This window comes from Triticum dicoccoides, chromosome 6B (assembly GCF_002162155.2).
Source record: "Triticum dicoccoides isolate Atlit2015 ecotype Zavitan chromosome 6B, WEW_v2.0, whole genome shotgun sequence".
Lineage (NCBI taxonomy): Eukaryota > Viridiplantae > Streptophyta > Magnoliopsida > Poales > Poaceae > Triticum > Triticum dicoccoides.
The window spans coordinates 195,059,943-195,066,096 of NC_041391.1; positions in this window are offsets into that span (position 1 = coordinate 195,059,943).

The window sequence follows — 6,154 nt, forward strand, 5'->3', positions numbered from 1 at the left end:
CAAAAACTTCGCTAGGAAGGCCCAAAACCAATTTGAAGTGAAGATCAAGAAGGTTCGCAGCGACAACGGAACGGAGTTCAAGAACGCAAATGTGGACACCTTTCTTGACGAAGAAGGGATTTCACACGAGTTCTCGGCTACGTACACACCTCAACAAAATGGAGTTGTTGAGAGGAAGAAGCGGACGCTCATCGAAATGGCGAGAACGATGCTTGATGAGTACAAGACGCCGAAGCACTTTTGGGCAGAAGCGGTTGAGACAGCTTGTCATGCAACAAATCGCTTGTATCTTCACAAGCCACTTGGCAAGACGGCATACGAGCTACTCACCGGTAACAAACCCCAAGTTGGATACTTCCGAGTATTCGGCTCAAAGTGCTACATTCTTGATAAGCATCGTCGTTCTAAATTTGCTCCTAAGTCTCATGAAGGTTTCCTACTAGGTTATGGCTCAAACTCTCACACTTACCGTGTCTACAACAATTTCACCCGAAAGGTTGAAGAGATGGTAGATGTGAAGTTTGATGAATCTAACGGCTCGCAAGTAGAGCAATTGCCAATTGATGTAGGAGACAAAGATCCTTCGGAAGCAATCCAAGACTTGTCTATTGGCAAGGTCCGTCCAACGGAGGTGAAGGAGAGCACCTCGTCTGTCCAAGTGGAAGCTTCTACTTCACGACAAGGTGAACCAAGAGTTGATACGGAAGCATCCACAAGTGGGACACACCAAGATGAAGGAAACGAGGAAGTGCATTAAGATGAACGTCAACAACCTCCTTCTCCACCACGACAAGAGAACGACAACGCCAACAATGAAGAAGGCCAAGAAGAAGGAGAAGATGAAGAAGATGTTCAACGAAGATCCAAGCAAAAGCTTTCACGAGTTCGAGCAAGAATTGCTAAAGACCATCCCGTCGAGCAAATCTACAATGATATTCAAACCGGGAGAATCACTCGCTCTAAAACTCGTTTAGCTAACTTTTGTGAAAACTATTCTTTCATCTCTAGCATTGAACCTATGAAGGTCGAAGAAGCATTGGAAGATCCGGATTGGATAAATGCTATGCATGAAGAGCTACACAACTCTGAGAGGAACCAAGTTTGGACATTGGTTGAGAAGCCCGACAACAACCACAACATCATCGGTACCAAATGGGTGTTTCGCAACAAGCAAGATGAAGATGGACAAGTTATTCGCAACAAAGCACGTCTCGTCGCCCAAGGCTACACACAAGTCGAAGGTATGGACTATGGTGAGACTTATGCTCTGCTGCTAGACTTGAGTCTATTCGCATCTTACTTGCCTATGCTAATCACCATGATATCACTTTGTACCAAATGGACATTAAAAGTGCTTTTCTAAATGGTGAAATAGAGGAGGAAGTTTATGTTAAACAACCTCCCGGCTTTGTCAATCCTAAGAAACCCAATCATGTATACAAACTTCACAAAGCTCTTTATGGTCTTAAACAAGCTCCTAGAGCATGGTATAAATGCTTGACCAAGTTCCTTATTGAAAAAGGCTTTGAAATTGGGAAAATTGATTCTACTCTTTTTACTAAAAGGGTTAATGGTGAACTCTTTGTGTGCCAAATTTATGTTGATGATATTATATTTGGTTCAACTAACCCTCATTTTAGTGAAAAGTTTGGGAAGCTAATGTCAGAGAAGTTTGAGATGTCTATGATGAGTGAACTCAAATTCTTTCTTGGGTTGCAAATCAAGCAAACTAAGGAAGGTACTTTTGTCTCGCAAATGAAGTACACCAAGGACTTATTCAAGAAGTTCAATATGCAAGAATGCAAAGGTATGTCTACACCCATGCCTACTAGTGGACATCTTGACTTAACCAAAGATGGTGAACCGGATGATCAAAAGGTTTATCGCTCTATGGTTGGTCCATTGTTATATCTATGTGCTTCACGTCCCGATATTATGCTAAGTGTGTGCATGTGTGCACAATATCAAGCTGCTCCTAAAGAATGTCATCTTAAGGCTGTGAAAAGGATAGTGAGATACTTAATCCATACACCAAATTTTTAGCATTTGGTATCCTAAGAGGGCCTCTTTCGATCTTGTTGGCTATTCCGACTCGGACTATGCCAGAGACAAGGTTGATAGAAAGTCCACTTCGGGTACTTGTCAATTTCTTGGTAGATCTCTTGTGTCTTGGTCTTCCAAGAAACAAAACTCGGTATCCTTATCCACCGCCAAAGCTGAATATATTGCCGCTGGTTCATGTTGTGCTCAATTACTTTGGATGACCCAAACTCTTAAAGATTATGGGATATATGTGAGACATGTTCCATTTCTTTGTGATAATGAAAGTGCTATCAAAATTGGTCATAATCCTGTGCAACATTCTCGAACTAAGCATATTGAAGTTCATCATCATTTCATTTGAGATCATGTTGCTAAGGGTGACATTGATCTTAAGCATGTTCGCACCGAAAAGCAATTAGCGGATATATTCACTAAACCTCTTGATGAGAAAGTGTTTTGCAGGTTAAGAGGAGAATTGAACATCATTGATGCTTCAAACTTGGAGTAGAAACTTCATTGGATATATGAAAGACATGAGCTTATGACTAATCCTTGATATTTCTCTTATGATGAAAATCTTATGTCTTGGATATATTTGCATCTTGCATGTTATTTAACCCATGTAGGTACTTGGTTGAATCAAATTCCATGAGATTGTAACCGACTCACATCTTGAGCAATCTCTACATCACCAAGTCTCTATACAAAGGTGGTTGAAGACAAGGAAGCACGAAACCATTCAAACATATCCTTTGACAAATTCTATGTTGAGTTTCATGATTGTCATTTTTGGATATACAAGTGCTCTTCCTTGCAAGAACTAACCCATGTAGGTAGATGGACTCAAATTCCAAGTGGTGCTCCAAATTCTTGATGAGCTACATCAACCTTGAGCAACCCACGCAAGTTCAACTACATGGACAACACCACCAACCAAGGTATGTTATTCCATCTTAGAGAAACTTTACTCCAAGTCATGAGCTAAAGCAACTCGACAAGATGTGAATACATCAAGATGCTTAAACGAAAAATGGCAACCCCATTTTGAGCTTAAACGATGAGTATGACCTATGATCAAGTGATCTCACTTGACTCCTAAGTCAATATACTCTAACATAGGTGACTTCGTCGCTGACCATCTCTAGATGAAGTTCTCATGTGTTCTTTTCTGAGTTTTTGCATTTGTCTCATGCATATGTGTTTCCCCATTCAAAAAAACTTCATCTAGATTTCTTTCTGTTTTCTCTGCATTTTCTGCATCTAATTCCTTGCATATCATTCAGTTAATTCCTTGCAAATCTTTGTGAGATTTTACTAGTCTAGTGAGCTGAGATGACAAGTGTTTTCTCTGCGATGAACTCGGTTACACCGATTTGTTATTTTCGGTCCAACCGAATCTTTTTGGTACGACCGAAGCCTACCACTCGGTGCCACCGATTTCATAACAGGAAAAACTCTTTGCCACATATTCTATGTTTCTTCTGATCCAGCTCTACTCAATGAATCTTGTCCTGTACAAGCATCACATTTTTATCATTGCTTTGTTCTGTGTCTCAAGGACCAAACCCATTCACGACAAATTCCAGAGGGAGAGAGAGAGAGATTACATCTTTATCAAGCCCTTCTTGTAAATTGATGTCAAAGGGGGAGAGAGAGATCACATCAAAGCTTATCATTTAGAGAGATCACATCTCATAGGGGGGGAGAGATCCTTCAAGGGGAGAGAGAGAGATCTCCAGGGGGAGAGAATACTAGTAGAAAGTATTTCTCAAGGATCCCAGATGCTTGGTGTTCAAGAGGAGAGATGCCACATGTCTTCTTGAGGGGAAAGACATGTTCATATGTGCTTATTTGCATTAGCTTGCATTAGCTCTGTTCATTTATATCTTTCAGCTCTGATTTTCTGTTCCCTATCTTCTCCCAATATCCCATGTTAGATTCAGGGGGAGCAAGACATCTAAGGGAAAGGGATCATTCAAATTCATTGCATATCTTTACTCTTGGGGACATGTCTAGTCCAATGTGGTACTCAGTACTCACTCTCTACATGTCATCCCAGTCTTGGTATTCTTGTGTGTCTTTTGTTTGCTCTAGCTAGTAGATGCATTTGTGTTATCTAACCTTGTTTAGGTTCATTCCATCATCCTAAGCCAACCCAAGACTACAAGGTAAGTATATGCATCACAATCATGTGTATGAGGAATTCTTGCTGATGTACATACTGTTTGCAAGAAGGACTCATGGGCATGAAGGTATTTCCTTTAATATTTTCTTGCTCTGATGCATATGGCCAAGATACATGTAACACATTGCCTGCTCTATCATGGTTATGCTCTCACATGCTTCTATATTTCATATTCACATGATTGCATACATGTAGGGGGAGCCTATGATTGTTACATGTCTTTCCAAAGCTTTACTTGCTATTCTTTATATCCTTATCTAAAGCTTTGATGTATGTTGTCATCAATTACCAAAAAGGGGGAGATTGAAAGCACAAGTGCTCCCTAGGTGGTTTTGGTAATTAATGTCAACATATCTCTTGTTGGACTAACACTTGTATCTAGTATGTTTCAGATAAGTTCAACAATGGAGTGGCATGGACTAAAGGATGTGGGAACTCCTTCAAGATGCTAAGGACAAAGGATTGGCTCAAGCTTCAAGCTCAAGACTCTTCATTTTACATTTTAGTGATCCAAGATCACATTGAGTCTATAGGAAAAGCCAATACTATCAAGGAGGGATGAGGTGTTGCTTAATGAGCCTCTTGCTTCAAAGTGCTTAGTGATATGCTCAAAATACCCTCAACTACTTTCCCACTTCCACACATATGTCCTAAACCTAAAGTCAAACTCGGCCCCACTGATTCTTTCTATTCGGCGCCATCGAGTTTGGATGTCTTAGCCACTGCCACAAACCCTAGGCAAATCGGTCTCACCAATAGGGATCTCGGTCTCACCGAGATGGGATTGTAATCTCTCTGTGTATGTCCATTATCAAAATCGGTCTCACTGAGTTTGAGCAATTGGTACTACCGAGATTACAATGCAAACTTTCTGGTTGACTCATTATCAAAATCGGTCCCACCGAGTTTGATAATCGGTCCAACCGAGTTTGCCTGACCAACTCTCTGGTTAGCTAATTACCAAAATCGGTCCTACCGAGTTTGTGTAATCGGTCTCACAGAGATTACGTTATGCCCTAATCCTAACCGAATCGGTCCTACCGAGTTGCATTCCGGTCACATTATTTGCTAAATCGGTCTGACGGAGTTTAATGATTCGGTCCCACCGAGTTTGGTAGATTGTGTGTAACGGTTAGATTTTGTGTGGAGGCTATATATACCCCTCCACCTCCTCTTCATTCGTGGAGAGAGCCATCAGACTGAACCTACACTTCCAGCATCCTATTTCTGAGTGAGAACTACCTATTCATGTGTTGAGGCCAAGATATTCCATTCCTACCATATGAATCTTGATCTCTAGCCTTCCCCAAGTTGCTTTCCACTCAAACCCTCTTTCCACCAGATCCAAATCCTATGAGAGAGAGTTGAGTGTTGGGGAGACTATCATTTGAAGCACAAGAGCAAGGATTTCATCATCAACGCACCATTTGTTACTTCTTGAAGAGTGGTGTCTCCTAGATTGGCTAGGTGTCACTTGGGAGCCTCCGACAAAGATTGTGGAGTTGAACCAAGGAGTTTGTAAGGGCAAGGAGATCACCTAATTCGTGAAGATCTACTGCTAGTGAGGCAAGTCCTTCATGGGCGACGGCCATGGTGGGATAGACAAGGTTGCTTCTTCGTGGACCCTTCGTTGGTGGAGCCCTTCGTGGACTCGCGCAACCGTTACCCTTCGTGGGTTGAAGTCTCCATCAACGTGGATGTACGATAGCACCACCTATCGGAACCACGCCAAAAACATCCGTGTCTCCAATTGCGTTTAAATCCTACAAACCCTTCCCTTTACATTCTTGCAAGTTGCATGCTTTACTTTCTGCTGCTCATATACTCTTTGCATGCTTGCTTGCTATGTGTTGTGAATGTTAAATTTGTGCCTAAACTCCACTTAAATTTAAAAAAACCTAAAAACTGCAACTTTGGTACTTAGTG